This window comes from Pieris brassicae, chromosome 11, assembly GCF_905147105.1.
Source record: "Pieris brassicae chromosome 11, ilPieBrab1.1, whole genome shotgun sequence".
Taxonomy (NCBI): Eukaryota; Metazoa; Arthropoda; class Insecta; order Lepidoptera; family Pieridae; genus Pieris; species Pieris brassicae.
Window position 1 is genome coordinate 2,475,454 of NC_059675.1, and position 18,587 is coordinate 2,494,040.

General features: G+C 32.8%; 1 protein-coding gene across 2 annotated transcripts in view; it reads right to left on the bottom strand.

The window, feature by feature from the left end:
• The window catches only part of LOC123716108 (peroxisomal leader peptide-processing protease), a 53,534-nt gene that overhangs the window by 17,527 nt on the left and 17,420 nt on the right, over positions 1 to 18,587 (bottom strand). The window contains exon 1 of one of the 2 annotated variants that reach the window (XM_045671668.1): positions 3,038 to 3,303. The exons of the other annotated variant lie outside the window; for it this stretch is intronic. The gene's annotated coding sequence lies outside the window, so the exon portion shown is untranslated. Of the gene's footprint in view, positions 1 to 3,037; positions 3,304 to 18,587 lie in introns of those variants that run through there. 2 annotated transcript variants of the gene reach the window in all.

Genomic DNA, 18,587 nt, shown 5'->3' on the forward strand with positions numbered 1-18,587 from the left:
AATTCTGCGATCCATTTTCGTTTAATACAGATTACATATACATGTACTTATATGCAATTTTGTCCTTGCACCAAGGGGTGTGTGTCTAGAGGTCTATGGATTCAAATATTGTTATTGAGACAAGAATAATAAGTATTAAGCAGGTTACAGTAATTCTTATGCCACTAACAATTTGTTCACAATTGATAATACGGAAATAAACGATCGGATATACTTCCTAACTGTGGAATAATTAGTACAAGTTCCTACTTAGCGTAAATACCCTTATAATAGCTATGTCGTAGCCAACTAGCTTAATTAGCCGTTCAATCAAGTCTATTCTCTTTACTAAACAGCAACCTTCAACTAGCAGCCTGAATGATGTCCAGCCATTTGATCAAACAGCTAGGCAAATGACTTAGATCGATGACGTTATATTACTTGCCTATCCTTTTCATTTCGATTTAGTTCCACTTTCTGCCACCAACACCAAACTGTCAATATCGGCAAACAACAATTTTGATGATATTTACCAAAGTTTTATGAAAAATAGTATGAACCCTTTCATGTGTGACACTGCAGTGACACTAAGATTTAGTGTAAGAACATATAATATAACATTTTTAATATATTAAATAAAAAAAATCCTATGTCAGATATTTCAGCTTTTTTATTTCGATAACATGGTCGTACGAATGGACTAAGCATTAGCCAGCCAGTATATTAAATGTTGTAACAAACGCTACGGCTGAATATCTTTCAGGTCGCTAGTTAAACGGCGCTGTTTAGTAAAGAGGCTAGGCTGTTGACTGAACGGCTAATTAAGCTAGTTGGCTGCGACAGCGATAATCTACTATTACAGTAACTCTTAGCCTTAGTATTATTAAAGTGCCTTGAATTTCCTACAAAAGGTTCCATACATCCGATTCTAATTCCTTGGCGATTATGCTATTTATGTTTGGTTAGAGTCATTGAATTGTGGTTTTATGGAGGTTTAGGTTACAAGATTGTTGATCGATAAGAATAAGTTTTTCACCGAGTAAAATTTAAAAAAAAACCACGAAAAATTACCCACAAAACGACTGCCGTATTTACGTTTAAAAAGAAAATAATGTAGGTATGTAGAATTAATACAACGTACTCATAATTATGCAATATGAAGATTTACAGATTAATTACAGTGAACTCTAGAGAAACGATAATTGTACATTGTCGTGGTCAACCTTTTGACCTCTACCAATCAAGTTATAATATAGTTTTTTACCCCAAACACATTTTAAAATATTCTCAACATCACATTAAGAACACTAACTATACTCTTCCCTTCCCAAACTATCATTGAGATATTCCCTTGGTTCCTGTGTGAAACAACGGCGGAAATGACCGGCTACTGCTTCGCTACTTAACTGTCCAATTGAACAAACGAGCGTGAGTAATATAATCCGGTCCCGTGACATTAATGTTCACCATAGAGGTTCCTTCATTTAAACCTTTTTCGACAAAATCATAGACTAATCATTCATTCGCGCAAAGATAACGTACACAACATTACGTACCGACCGGTGATTAAAGATCAACAAAATCTCATATTGCCATCATTGCGTTTTCGTGTCCTATATCTTGTCACCCAAATTTGAACAAAAAAAAACAGTATATACAAGGAGATGAACACTATAACCCACGACAATACAATAATGGTCGCCTAATGGACCGTATCCTGTAAGGCCAATGAGCAGTCCAGTCAATGCTAAGAGTTCGTTTCTTTCGCTCCTATACGCAGTCCCGTTTCAGAAGTTGCTATTCTGCTTTAGGCTCTCATTGATCAGTCTTCTAGGAAACTTATTTGTGGGAATGCAGTGTTAGTGAATGTGACTGTTATTCAACTGTCAAACGGATATGCCTGGGTATCGTTTGGCCAGTGTGAAGAAAAAGAAGTCAATACCGACTGCATTGTCGTGTTTTAACTATTTGATGCGTTAATTGTTTAGGTAAGTGTCGCAATGTCCTCGTTAACTATTTAAAATGAATTCGTATTTACAACTGCGAACTCTGATGTGAATTAGCCTGACTAAGCCTTAAGTTTGATGATAAATAGAAACAAATGTGGTATGTGTCCATGGCGAAGTACATGTTGTATAAAGCATTATGTTGACCGAGTTATTATTTTCATTTTTCTCTCTCATAACTGCACTGCACAGAAACTGTTTGAGAACTTCAATTTGTGCTCTTAGCATATAAAATCTCACTTTAACAAAAAAATGGAGTTAGGCCCTATGGGATCGATGTTTTTGTTTTGATTCATGGTTAAACCATTATTTACTTTTATATAAGGCACAGACCTACTTATATATCAATGATATGTTTTTGTTTAGCACACCATGGGGATTCAAAATAGTATAAGTTTACTTTTTAATTGTTATTTTACACAAATTTTCAATTGCCAAATTAAAAAACATATTAGTATTAACACAATAACATCAAAAAAAAATATTCAATATCTAATAAGGAATTAACATAATAAGAAATTTGTTCCAGGAAAGAACAATCATAATCAGATTGCTTATTTTCAAAGATATCTTTATATTTGTAAATTTTAGTAGTTTTTTTTATTCTGATTTGCTAATTAAACATTGAGAAAATATTACTTCCCTCCATTGTTATATACAATTTCCTAAAGCTAACTTCATTGCTTCTTAAATCTAGATTAAAATTAATACAATATTATAACATACCAGCATCTTGGAACCACAATAATTTTATGTTTTTGCCTACTAGTAAACTCATAAGCAATTTCTAAGTTAAACTAATCTACAAATCTTGTTTATACACTTATTTGTAGTTAAGCATGTGATAAATCTAGTAATATCTAGTTACAAACAAAATAAAATATATAATTAGGTACTATCATTATCATTGAATCCAGCCATATCTAGAAATAAGGAAGCTGATACTTACAAACTAGCACAACTTAAACTCTGATCTATGACCTCAAAAGTGGAAATGTACTGTTCACAAAATATATATACTTTAAAAGTAAAAATATAAAATTATAAGTTACCTTGTATGTATTGTTTGTTTACTTTTTGAGGTTATCAACACATCCCTTGCATGTTTAAGCAATTTTAAACTCCAACCATTTTTTCTCCAGCCACTATTTAATTGAAAACAATAATGCAAATGGATTATTAATTTTTAAATTCGTTTTTTTATTGCAACAAATAGTGTTTCACGACATTGAAAAACACTGTATTTACAGTTTGACCTGTTCCTATCAGCTGTTGAACTTTGTTTATTGGAAGTAAAAAACTTTTGATTGAGCGGGATTATTTTAGTAATGTCGAACTTCAAATGTCACTTTGTTAATTACACCTCAAATCAAGAAGTTACACTGTAATCGGAATTTACTTAGTTAATTAAGTAATCGTAAGATGGCGCTATTACAAACATATGTTCGGATTGTTGTTTTATTCAATAATTATATCTATCAATGTAAAATCAATTTTATTATATATGTTAAAATAGTTGGGTTCGACAAGAAAGAAATCTGCCATCTTAAAAAGCTTTCAGTCCTCGTGATGATTGTTCAACCTGTAATTACGTTATTGGCATTTTGGGAAAATTTTCTAGAGGGTCTTGGTTTATCTCATAAGAACATAAAAGTAAATACTAATGTGTGTACACAATCTGGTATCCAAGTGTCAATTTTGACCCAAAACGTTAGATAAAGCAAATAGAACTTTATATATAGTCCTACATAGTTTTTGCTAGTAACCTAACCCGAAAAAATATCGCTAAGCAGTTATACCTTATACTTTAGTACGTTAACTAAATAATATACTAGTAGAGACTATCCTTGCTACCATTAGTTAACAACACGTTTTAATTACTTTACGTCATTTCTCAATTAACTTTCACGTGCATCAAAATTTGGTGCTCTTGTTTAGGAAATTGGCAGATTTTCCATTTATGTTTATTAATTAAACCAATCAAAGAAGCCACTTTCTCTCTTAATTTGACAGCATTGTATCACCAAATCGAACTTTAATTAAGAAATGTGTATGGTAATTTCATTGGAAAAAAAATATTTGGCAAATTTTTTGTTACCACACCTGTTAAAAAATTGTGTCTCTGCGTGCACGGAATTATTTTACCTATGTATTTTTTTTTGTATACGTATCGAATTTCAAAGTGGACATTGCTTTGAATTTGTAAATGTCAAATATTTCTTTGCGGAACTAACTATGCAGGTATTTAACATCCGCGTCATGGCATAATGTGGTTTTCCTATCGTAATTAATATCACGAGAAAAATCTTGGTAAAGGAAATTTTATTAACATTCAGTTTTCCACGACGAGACAAATGGAAAAGTAGGGGTAAACTGTGTTATTACTATAATCATTATATGGATTACTCACATGTATTCAATACAATTTTAACTAGAGTAAGCATATATTATCTATGTATACATAGATTATCAATAAAGGTTTTGTTATATTTGCTTGAACAAGTTTTAATGTTTTATAATCCCTTATATTACATACACGCTTGCAACTGCTAGCAGCGATATAAAGAAACTAATAGAAAGTATAATTTTTTTTGTTTCGGGGAGACTGTGTTCATTTCGTACGGTATAGGTCTGATAAAGTAAATAAAACATAAGAAACATACAAAAATCTGTCTGTCATACTCCTAGGACCTCCACTTTGTTAAGCGAAAAAAACAGAATTTTACGAAAAAAAAAGAAGATTATTCCATACGGATGCTATATTATATACACCCTAGCCAAATAAGAGTGATTTATAACATAATAATTGTTAGAGCCCATAATAGGTTCTTAGAAGGTGGTCGGGCGCCATTCATTTAATAAAAAAAATATGATTCATATATTGCTCAATAAATTAAGAATGTAAGACCGTATCAGGAAAATTACTACAATATTTAAATACGTTTTAATTAGTGATCTATTAAAAAAAAGTTTCTTAGTAAAAAAAAGTAAATAAACACATTTATAGTATAATTGAATGAAACACAAACTGATCGTTTTTCATGAAATCTTTCGTATGTGTTTCACAAGAATATACGATTTTAGTAAAGCTCTGTGTACACGACAACGATTAATTGGGTAAACGAGGTCTTCGGTAGTGGCAATTAGATGCATTACATAAAATCACATAACATACATTTTATTATGATATTGTAATATTGTTTTTGTAATATTGTCTTTGTAATACTTGCTATGACGTAAGTCTAGCCCTTTCAGGACCCTGTACTGTTCTTAGAAAACATTAATTTCGTTCTTTGAAGTCGTTTTCCTGCCGATAAGTTAATGATACAATAGATAATTAACTTTTGATTTCCATAGTTTATTGCATAGTCATATTAATTAAACACTATGTTAAAACGTAAAGGAATAGAGACTAAGAATATTCAAAGTTCTAGTTGTTTTAGTATTTCTAACTGAGAAGTCTTTTGTTTTTTACCTACTGTTTTACTTTTTTTACTTGTGTACATAATTAAAAACCTATTAGTTCCTATTAGTTTATTTTCATATAATCTTAATGGTAAATAGATATTATAAACCGCTAAGTTCCAATTTTATTGCTGTGTTTAGGATGTAACGCACTTGTGTGAATGTGTATATTGTATGTATTTTTTGTGGGGACAACGAAAACCTAAAAATTCTACTGGAAATCGTTACAATAAGATCTTTAAGGATCGACGTTTACAAATGGAGTGATATGTAGCGCGAATCATCAAAAACATACAGAGGGATTCATTATATTATGCTGTCAGGAAATGATTCCGACAGGTCATGGTCGAGACTATGGTCACCAGACCATGTATTTGTGATTGTATGCTATGGCCTGATATTCACATGTAATTTGTATTGTTCATTCGTCTTTTGAAAAGTTATTGAGTACTTTTAAATATTTCTATTTAAAATATTTGTTTAAGCACTTCATTCTTTTGGAATTATTATTACTGATCGGCTCTCTGTCCGCAATGTGTGTAAGCGTTTTCTTTCTACAAAGTGTATAATCGTGAGTGTTTTGAAGAATTGTTTGGGTTGATCCCTCCTGCCTCGTTTCAACACTAAACAAAATTTCACCAGCATCACCTTGATGTCTTCCTCAGGCCAAGACACTTTCTTTTGCAAGCTAGCGAATTATGGAATCAAGTCCCGGTGAGAATCTTCTCTTAGAGACCTACCTCCAACTGTTCAAAGTAAGTGTCTACTTCTCCCTTAATAGCCGGCAAATTGCTAATACAGGCCATGAACTGCGAAGACTGCATTTTGGGCGTCCCGAACCGGTTAACGCCCCCAGTACCTTTTTTTTATATCCGAGGTGGAAATGCAATGCGCATCCCCTGCCCTCAAAGGTTGCAGGGGTATGTGGGACTCGACCCACGCCAAAATCTCTGCTATTCAGAGTAGCAAACCACCTCGAGTAGTTCCTACAAAGCCGCGTAACAGAGGCTCCCGGGTCGCTGTCGCATTCTACCGGGACCTCAACGGCAAACCCCCCCAGTACCTACTTATGTTCCAGTAAAGTATGTCATGATAGGCGTAACACTTTGTATAAAAAATATTTACGATTATCTCGAATCTTACAAGAGAACATCTTTTGCCATTGCTAAGCGAATAGTACTGTAAATTATGTCTGTCAATTATGAGGTCAAATCAAAAATCATTTAGAATTAAGGAGCAAAAAATTAATCAAATATACTGTTATATATTGAACGGGTTTAATTACGGGCAGATTACGGGACTTGGTCGTCGTAGTGACATGACCATTGATTCCTTTGAGCGCCGACAGGTGTCTCTTCCGATAGATTGATAATCGCGGAATTGTACCCAGGAACTGCTTAAGCTTTAATCCGCGCCAGTAACTGTACTGTATTTTATGATGTACTTTTTATATAAAGAATTAGATTCAAACACATTCTGAATTCTAATATTATAAAGATGAATTTATTTTGTTGAACGCGTTACAATAGAACTAAAAAGTCTACGTTTATTATACTTGCAATGCTTTTGTACAGTTTTTATAACCTTTATTAGTATTTTTAAATAATTCATCATTTCCACTAGTATATTATATACATAACATTTATGTTTCCTTAAAAAAACTATTCTATATTTCGTAAGATATCAGTGGATACCTAAAGTGTAGGCTTCTTTGGCCGCGCAAACTCATTATGACTCAGTTCCTTACCGACTAGAAGAAACCCGGAAGAAAACAATTTGACGTGTATTTTCTTATGGTATTCGAAAGCCTATATACTAATCCTTTCTTTTCAGGTATGTTTTCATTAATTGGTTGGGTTTTTACATATTTTTTAACCACAAAGCAAAAAAATTGATTTTTTTTCTAGCTGAGAGACTCAACAATATTTAAATGATTTGCTTTTTATATAACATTCGTTTAATATATCGTTAGGACGTGTAGCTAAGTTGAAGGTCAGTTTTTATAGTATATTGTGGCGCCTATTTTTATACATATTTAGTATTTGATAATATACTTAACATCATTGTGATAAACGGAACATTACTAAATACATTTACACAATACTAATTTAAATTACATACATTTATTTATTAACATATTCTACGTCATTTTTTCCTATCTTTTATCTCCGAGTTCGATGGCATCGATAAAAAACCAAAATATTATTTGTCTACTCTGTTTTAGTTTTAAAAGCATTAAAAAACTACTAGGATAAAAAATTAAATATAACCAATCATTCTGGATTTTTGACAGAAAAGATTGCCTAACCTAACTAGGATTTTAAAAAAAAACATTTTAAAGTAGAATATAAAAGATAGTTTAGAAAAATAAATTCAAGTAATCAATACTAAGGTCAGGACCACCTAGTGGTTACGTGTGATTCTCAACCCTGGTCATGCATTCCAATTCAGACAGTATAATTATTTCCATGTGCACAGTTAACACTTGGTCGTACGATGGATGATCAGGAGGATGTCTTTGATTGAAAAATCTAATTGGTTGGGGAAATAAAGCGTTATAGTCGTAAAAAATTGTTACTCCATAACTATTATTAGTAAAAATTCTGGGGCGGAAACACAGGCAAGCACAGGCGCTAATTGAAGATATAAGTAGTCGTCTGGTAGATAATGCCGGTGAAACCCAGAGCTGGTGGTTTCCTCCCTCGGCAAATAAGTATCCCAATACAGCGAAGAATGGCAGCATTTCTTTAAAGGGACACTACCACTGGGACAGAACTTTTTAAATTTGTTTTAATTTTTTATTATAAATAATTATATATTTTGATTATTATTATACAATATAGGTTAAGATTATTATAAATACTATGTTTGTGAGACGGAAATAAATCTTTTTATACATTAGATACTGCAGTTTTAGTACCGAACTTTTGTAGCAGATTACACGCGATGAAGCGATAAAACGTACAAAAATTCTTTTCGGCTTAAGTTTCGCACGTCAAATATGATAAAAACAGAGATCATAACAAATTTTATAGACCAATTTCAAATAGGTACATTCCTTTATGAACTATTTTTGCTTTGTTCACACCCACTTGGTGCTCAAGCACTCCAGAAGATTGCGTCAAGCGTTTGTTTTTCTTTAGATTATAAATAGGTATGCTTGAAGTATTCAGGATGTTGGACTATTTGCGATTAAATTATTTTATCCAGTGGCGAGTGCATCTGTATGGCTCTTGGCGTCTGACACAAACGTCAACGTTTTTGGGTCTAAGACATGCTTTACTGGCGATGTTTTTCCTTCACTATACGAGCACGAGTTCGTTGCGGACATAGAGAGAAAAATCCAGTGGTCCAATCCAATCCTGGCGTGACTTCGATTTACACTCGTATCACCTTGATGTCCGTTGTTCCACACCTGAACGTTTTTAAAGCAGTTTTTCCGCTTACCACCACTATGTGGAACCAGGTACCCCCCTCATGAGAGTACGAATCATAAAAAGGCCAGAGGACGTTGCCGGCCTTTTTATAATTGGTACTCTCTTGACATTGAATCGGGACAAAAAATTGTCTCAGTCGCAGTCCGTACTTAAACGCATATTTCGTCCGTTGTACGTTAAGTCCTGACTAATTAAGCCAGCCTAGCTCCTTCCAGAAGCTCAGAAGCTTCCTGAGCAGGCTTCACGGAGCGACCTCACTGCTCCGTGGATTTCTGGTCGTTGGAAAGTCTGCGTGATATTAGAACTAAGTACGTGTCTGTTTGATTCCTCTGCGCTGAAACAGCTTCTGCAAGAGAGGTTTATTAAGGAGACTGGCTCCTGATGATAAGTGCAACGGTGCATAGGCACCGGTGAGTGTAGACTCACCAGAAGGCCCGCAAATGTGTCGGTTATTTCTTTATTTGCTGTATTTATTTATGTAGCCCACAACATGAATTTAGGTGTCAGTAAAAATAGTCACAGTGTGGCTGCGATGGTTGTCATTTGAAAGTAATTTCTTCTCATTCGGAGTTCACATTTAATTTTTATTTGTTCGATGTTTGAAGACATAATAAATAAATTATTATAAGAATTTGTAACTATTCCTTTCGAAAGAAACAAAGCCACGACCGACTGGTTTGTAAACTATTGAATTTCATATTGCATATCAATTTTCGCTAAGTGCACTCTAAACTATAGAATAAAGTGTATCCGCTTATCTTCAGCTGATTTTCACGATAATCGTGGTTATATATGATACTGGGAGTGATAATGTCGTGCAACTACACATACATATAATAAATACATTTCCCTTCTATGTCTAAATAAGTTATTATATATATACGTTTTTAATACAATATTTTTTTACTTTAATTCAAATAGTAAAAGTACAAGATTGAGTTAAAAACAAAACAATATTTGCGTATAAATCATGCATTGTTCGGAAAATATCTTATAAATGTGTAATTTATAAATAAATTGTGAATAACTTTGCGGTTACTACACGTGTTGAACCACGATCGACCACTTTGCTCCCAAGAAGCCTCTAGCTAAAGACATGGCTAACGTTATCCAATGATGGTAGTGTATTGAATACATATACTTCAATTGTCATAGGCGTCGCAATGTTACATTTCCAATCTCCATAGCTTTAAAATGGGAAGATGTTATGTTTTCTTCTTTCAACAAAGGCAGTTAGCGCTAGATTAGATTCAGAGAGACTAAGAGGTAACAATGGCTCGAGTATATTCTTCTATACGAGTATATCAATCATCTTGTATCGTACAATACGGTCACAGATCGCTGTAACGCAGAGGGACAGAACAAAAAGAATTACTTACAAAAATAAAAGGAATTAAATCCATTTTTGTCGTATGGCAATAACTATATTGGCGTAACTTAATAAAGGTTCTAAGTTATTTGTTGTCATTGGATGCATAAGAAACATTTTATTGGAAATTTAAAGAGTGATTTGTATTCGGGATGCGTGAATGTAGCAGACTGCATGTCGACTTGCTATGAGTTAGTGTGCGTAAGCGCATAAATACCAAGATACTTGTCAATCACGGTTAATGTTGAATAAATGGGTTTTCTAGCTTTTGTGGAAGATTGCACATATAATGGATCTAAGCTGATGAATTCTTACACATCAAAAAACCTACTATAAGAGAAAGGCGTGTCCAGTGCACAGTACACATTAATCGGGTTTTTCGAAGGTTAAGGTTTTGTTCGGTAACGAGATATTTCTATTTAGTCCAAGGACATCTGGTGTTTTTAACAGAAAAAATATTTAAATAAATAAAAATAATTGGATTAATATTGGATTTTTCAAGTACTAATTACTCGTACACTGGACATTACAAGGCACTGTTCCAAATGACATATTCAGCGAATATTATAACTGCTGAAATGAGCCTTAAATTATATCAAATTAAGCACCGAGAGCCGAGTTGCGGTTTTTTATTTTTTTTACGATTCGAAGAACAAAATGCGCAGACGATGACGCAGTCTTGTTCTCGCCAAAAAAAAAGTTGAGCATTTTGACAGATTAATGAATGATGTTAAGTAAATGGGAGTCGCTGATTAGTCGATAACTGAAAGTTGAAATGCAATAACGTCATTGTGCCAAGAAACGACAATACAATCTAGTAGGTCTTATTTCATTTTCAGACGCTGAAATTGTCAAACGTTTTTTTTAAAAGTCCTTGGTTACAGACTCTTACAGATTCTTATATTATTTGTATCGTACATATCATATCAAATGTTATTAAATTTATATCAACTACAGTGTCTTACGGAAATAATCATTTATTGAATAATACACTTTTTCCAAAAGTAATACGATTACCAAGTCGATTTTTAAAGACTCTAGTCGGAAGATCTTTTAATTCTTTTGGTAAATTATTGTAAAGCTTAATTGCCATATCAAAGGTGTTTTTCCTAAACAGTTCCAGATTGATTTTTAATGTCTACTTACTTCGACTTCTACATTGGACTTAAACAATATGTATGTTTATGTGCACGAATAAGGACATTTCTAAAATATAAATACAGGGAAGAGATACAATATTGAGCGTGATAGTTACACCATATCATCTTATCACAAACGATTAATTTTTTTGTCATAAAGCAAATGTCTTTCGTCCACCGTTTTTTACCCATGTGGTATTATTGCAATTTGCTATTAACACAACACAAGAACATAACATTGATTTCTAACGAAAACCACACAAACAAAATAATAACAATAACAATCAATTAAGATATATAACAAAAAAATATAAAAAGGAATTAGGTACATTTTAAGTGTGTAATGGCTCAGCATTATGCTGTGGAGCCGACTTAAAAATATAAAAAGATTGCAATAATAATAATGGTATAAAAAATAATGATAGTAAAAATTATCAGTGTAAGTAAAGAAATCTTGTAGGATTTGTGATTTGTATACAGTAAATAAAATAATTAGTATTATTTTCTTTTGCCCTGTTCCTACACAATTATGTACATTATATATTCGCGGATGTATCGTGTTTTCACACGTGTGTATCCTTTCTATAACATATTTACATAAGTATCTGATTGTCCTTAATTATAATTGTAAAGCCTTTTTCTTCTACATAAGGTTGCCTCAATAGACCTCCTACTATACATTTTACTGGAGACTAATATTTTTGGTGGAAGTAAGTCTGGTCCTTAACAAACGTAAGCGAAGACGTCACAGCTGTCAACACCCTTAAATATTTTCGTAAAGGATAAATGACGCAACCTAGATGTAGGATTCGTCATAGACAAGTAAGAGCAAGGTCGTGTACGCTTTCAAACTGGTGTTAATTGAAATTGGTATGTCGGTCCATGACCAACGCGTTTTTACTTTTCAAATTTACTCGTTTTGAATGTTATCTGTGTTAATTTGAATTCCTATATCCGGTGATATATACGTATGCTTGTTAATTATAAAGCAGAACGCAACAAAAATTTTATAATTTTGTGCGTTTAAGGTTTTATAAAATACTAGCGGACCCCACAGACTTCGTTCTGTCAAAAAGATTTGAAATGTGGCAGTTTTTGTTCCTACCAATTTTATAGTCGGCGCAAAAAATTCTCATGAGGGTGATGGCAGAACCATGAACTGATGATAGGCCGATGTGTCAGGTTCAGCTCGGGTGACCAAAGTATCTTCGCTTCCACGAACTTGGGCCACTCTTCCGTGACCCACTAAAAACCCCGACTGGGATGTGAGCTAGAAGGCTTCAAACTAAGAGGCGAACTTAAGGTTCAAACCTGATTGCAAAATAATCTAAAGGAATAGTGGGAACCTAAAAGTGACAAATAATTAAAAGTTGTGTGCGTCATTGATATATTTTCCTATTAGTATGTATTCACATAATTTTGCTCAAATAGGGATATTAAATTAATAATTCAAAAATTAAATCCTTTTTTTAACGCGATTTGTTTGAGTGAGTGCTTGTAATTTAATATGAACTTTATTGAATAGCAATAAAGTTCAAATTGACTCTACATTTTATTTACAAAACGTTTGTATGGGAATAAGAAAAGGGCTGTTTTAGGGTTTTCCCGGAAATTATTCGAATTTTTCTCGCCGTAAAAACCAACCTTAGTCTTCAACGAACATTTAAAAAAAAAGAATTGGTACACACATTTTTCGATTCATTTTTATATTATAGATTGTCAAAGTATTAGTATTCTGTGATTATATATTATGTGGGGATGCCTGATTGATGACGTTGAGCATATCTTGACTGACATATAGAAACGAAATAAACCTATTCAGAATGGAAATACTTACAACATAGTAATAATAATACCGCTCCTTCCAGTAATCTTATGCATTGACAAGTTATAATAGATTATTTTAGGCTACTTAATCTAAACAATACGATATTTGCCGTTCAACATTTCCAGCAGGAAACATAGATTAAACGATCTATATGCGAAATTGAGAATTTAAGTATCTATAATCTAAGTCTTAGCACGATACATTTTTGGCGTACGTCAGTCAGGCTAAATCCAGTTAAATCTAGTTTATGAAGTAATCTAATCTTTCCCTCAACGCTCTGTCTCGATTCTATCTTAACGTAAGCGTACAGATGGCAGAGAAAAACGATGTTCTTAACCTAAGTATAAAAAGATCGTCCAGCTTTCTGGGAATTGACATTACCTGTGTGTAATGTCTTCATATACCACGTAGTAGTATTTCGAATACTTGCACTACGAGATTTCCTATCATATAACTTCAGCTTCAGGCCTAAAATAAACACAACTTAATCTATATAAAACCTAAATAGGTTGCGATAAAACTCAATTTACAATACATTAAACTTCTGAATCATGGGAATTCCTACCACTGCTGATGACGTCAAAGAAAGGGTAAAATTAAATGTTTTTTTTATCTCCGTCGGTTAAAAGTTTGATAGTGGTATTCCCAAATAATATTTATATAAATAAAACATTGATCGGATCGTAATTATATTCTGTGACGACAATAACTGATATTTTTAAATATAATACACGTATCGCTTTTTGTACGCCAAGACATGGTAGACTTAAAGGATGTCAAGTATGTAAATAAATTTATAATCGTTCAATACATTTAATTCTCCTGGCAATACTATTCGAATCAATCCGTTTCAGAACCGACTGTTCTACTTTTTTTAGCTGCAGGTCTTCTATATGACAACTTAAGAAGATATTAAGAACTTTTGGTTTCAAAGATTTGTTATCATATATCATTTGATATAAGAAATCGTTTTCCAACCAATGAAAAACCTTTGTCAGGCAAGAATATGTTGTTTACTTTAACAGTTGTCACTTATATGAGAACACTTAATATGTGGTCTAAGGAAAGACCCGACACCCCATAATTTCTGAGTCACAGATAAAACACCCACCCATCAATATCAAAAAATTATATAATGTATTATTTGTTACATCCCTCAAGACGGACCGGACCTTCTGGACAAAAACCCGAAGAGGAAGTTTAGAATTGCGCTTATATCTGGTGTATCTTTAGCGGGTTAAATAACGCTATTGAACAGCAGAAGACAAAAGTGATATTGACAACAACAAAAAAAACTATTGTATGTTATTAAGGCGGATAAGACCTTATACAATCTAAATCAGTCCACATGGACTTTATCAATAAAACGTCAAATTATCTGCCAATATGTATTTATAACATCATAGTGTCATCTAAATCTGCTAACCATCAAGTTATGAGGCTGGATACCAAACTTTGTTGGAAGGTTCATATGAGGTCCAAAAGATCCGTGAATAGTTAGCTTTTTGTTACGGTAAATTAAAGTGGTTGTTCGGACGAATCTGAAATATTTTCTCAGTGTAAATAAGACCTGTGTGTTGGCCTAGAGGTTAAAGCGTGCCAGTTTCAACTCCAGCGGGTTTTTCCAGCGGAACACAGGCGGTAAGAAACTGCAAACCACTAAGAGATACGTCAATGTGTGGGTAGCTAAAGCAACTCGTAAGGACTCTTGGTAGAATGATTTAGTCACTCTAAGCTTGTACCATCGTGGGCTGCGGTAGCAGTTGTAATTAGTGAGATTTTTACCAAATATCTCTACCCTCAAAATTGTCTTTATTAATCTCTCTCTATAAACGAATTCCACAGTACAATTAAATTACCAAGATAAACATATATATACATAATTACTCTATGTACAATAATGTATGTATACGGGCGTAACTTTCCACATGTTTTTGTATTTGTTATAGTGTTATTAGTGTTTATAAATAGATTAGCAATGACTTCCTACAAAGTTAAAATTAATTCCGTGTTCCTTGTAGGGATCGTCATTCTAGATAAGGTTTATTTTTATTTAGGTATTATGTCAGTGACTTCATCGTTTAGCAATCCCAAATATATACTGGTGTCCCATAAACTATTCGAATACTTGGTCCGTGGGGTCCTAGTGCTATAAGGCTTCTTAGGAAATAAGTCTAGCTGGTCATAGGAACGTTATCAGTATCTTCGGAACCTTGCATAAAGGGACTTTGTTTAATAATATATTTTAGTTATTATATTTTAGTTTAGTTATTGTTTTTTATGTATTAATTTATGTTAGCTGTAGGATTACACTATATACGTTAATTATATTAGGTTATAAAACAATCATAATATAACATATATCTTCCTATAATAAAGATGGATTTGACTCCTTGTAATAATTTTGTGAAATTTTTATTATAATAAACATTTGATTCCACTCATTTGCAAACCCAAGGTAATTGTTAAGCTGTCAATCAATAATGTAATAACGTTCAATAGTACGTCAGCCTTGCATTGGTGGGAGGTGCGCTGACGCAATGTCTACGCAGTATTGGTCTAGCAGAACTATTTTACGTGTATTTGGTAATCTCGCGAAGAACGGAAGGAAAAATTTGAAGCAAATTATGTTACGCCACAACCTTTTTGGGCCTCAGAATTCTGTATCGTTTTCCTGATATTTTTTGTCAATCAAATAGGCACGTAGGTGATCAGCCTTTCTGTGCCTGATACAAGCCGTCGACTTTTTTGGTCTAAGGCAAGCCGGTTTCCTCACAATGTTCTCCTTCACCGTTCGAGGGAATGTTAAATGCGCACATAGTATTAAAGTTTTTCCCGGGATCGAACCTACGATGAGAGTTACACGCCTATACCACTATGCCAACACTGCTCACAGTAAATTATGTAGTATAATTAATATGTTCGAAAGATGGACAAGAGGTTTACCACGAACTTTGTTAATGCGTGACAGAGTTCCGGGCTTGTCATATTCTTGCTTCCAATTAGAAATCTTGATGTTGGTAGATGCACAACTAATGAGGGGCGTAATTGTTTGTCCTACCAATTAAAAAAGGCCTGCTTTTGATAAGTTCATGGAAGGGGATTCAATAATAATTTTATTTTAAAAATCATACCTACAACAAAGATGTAATAGTATTTTGTGTACTACCCCCAAAAGATTTTTTTGGTATATTCCTACAAATTTTATATTAGGAAAAACAACCAACCAACAACCTCCGCCACAAACTTGTCTTTGATAGATGTTTTTGTTTGCCGTCATTATGAAAATATTAATTATTAACTTGAATTGAAAAATCATCGTTACAAGGAACTGCTTTTTAAAGAGTTCGCAAATCCTGGGCAATGTAATTTTGTTGATGATGTAATGTGACTGTTGCACTGTTTTCTGGTTGCACTATGTACTAGTACTACCTACTACTTATTGTCCCTAGATAGCTTGTTGAATTTTATTATGAAATATTATTTATGTGTCTATTATACATACATAGAAAATAATCCGTACTATGCGCGCATTATTAGTGACATTCAAATAGTATAAGGCGAATTAATAAAACAAACTCCTTATCTAGAATATGAAGGAAAATAATAATTAATCTTTTACCACGTGCTTGTTTAGTTTCGTAATATCATAATGCAGTAAGATCTTATTTTTGAATCACTGTGCAAATATACATGTCATATGTTTATATTTATTCCAGTCTGTGGAGTCGTCTTTTCTATTCAGCCTTAATTTTTCCGGGTTAAAACGTTTATACTTAAATTGTATTATATATGATATTAGGACTCCTGTACATCGAGTCGAATAAGTTTTTGACATACGGAAGTCATACTTAGCACGTTCTGTTTATAAATAGGACATATTATACATTGCAATGTTTAAGTCTTTAAAAAGCAAGAAACCTGACCCTTTGCGTTTATTTAGTCATATTTCGTCCGTTGATCGATTTATACAATTCGTGTTTCAAATTTGGCTTCGCAACAGAGGTCGTGGGACCTTTAGGCTCACATAAGTTGTGAAGATTTTGTAATCCTGTTAATATTATAGCGGAAATCGCACCAGCTTGGAATTGCTTATCCATGAATTCTGAACAAATTAGGCGGTTGGCATATTGTTTTTATATATATAAACTAATTTCAATGTTATTTTAGTTTTCTAACGAAATATTGATTATATTGTTTCATTTAATTCTTCGTTCAATAAACAATTGAATCTATAAAATTCCTGATGCATTTGGCGATATATTCTTCGTGAAGCTTGTGGTAGAACTATATTAATAAATTAAATAAGCGTCGTCAAACTTTACTTAAACTATAGCTGTTATAAACGTAGCTATGACGTCACATTATATCACATATCATGATAAAGTTACATGATCAACCTCGTGATAAGAAGTTATTATTTGAACTGGGCTTAAGAAACAAAAAGTTTTTAGGTAGGTTTCGACTTGTTATATATTCTAAGATTTGTAATTGGTCGCTTCCTAGTGGAAAACATATATGAATTGGAGCGAATATCTTTAATGGGTAATACGAATTTCTTATCTTTGAATATACAACGGTATCCTTTGGAAACAATTCTAATAAAACATATTGACAGAAGTTTATATTAAAACGCAGGAAAACTTATCCTTTTTTTGGAACAGTGGGCAAAGGGGCAGCAGTCTCATCTGATGTTAATTGATATGGCCGCCCAAAAACAGTTACTCGTATAAACCAGAAGGCTCGTAAGTTCGTTTCCGACCTTTTTAATACCACAACTATAATTCCTTCGGTTAAGAAACCTTAAGCAATTAATCAAACCCAAACTAACCTATAAAGCTTGAATCATACATTACGATTAAAGCCTTTGCCACAAGGATAATTTAGAATAGGTATAATCAATCAAAGGTGGAAATAACTGACATTTTTTGTTCAGATTCGTCCGAAATTACTAGGAAATTATTAACTGTAATTTTATGTAGTTCCTGTTCATTGTACTGTAAAGTGTTTCTTGATGAATGCTTTACCCTTCAATTTTCGTTCGTTCGTTATAAATATAAAATGTAGTACATAGTTTTTTACATTTGATTATTAGGATTTAACGCTATTCAAACGATAAAAGTTCGCGTTTCGTTGAGTTCCAAATACCCTTTCGGAGCTCGTCATGCAAACATCGTTAATAAAATAATTGTGTATCTTTCGTAGAATTGTTACACCCTAACTAAAATAAAATAATCTAAAGACAAATATAACAATTGTCATAAAATAACCCTACAGCTATCATAAATTTTATATAAGAAAAAAACAATAACTAACCTTAAAACATACCTATTATTAAGTCCCATTAGGCAAATATATATCCCC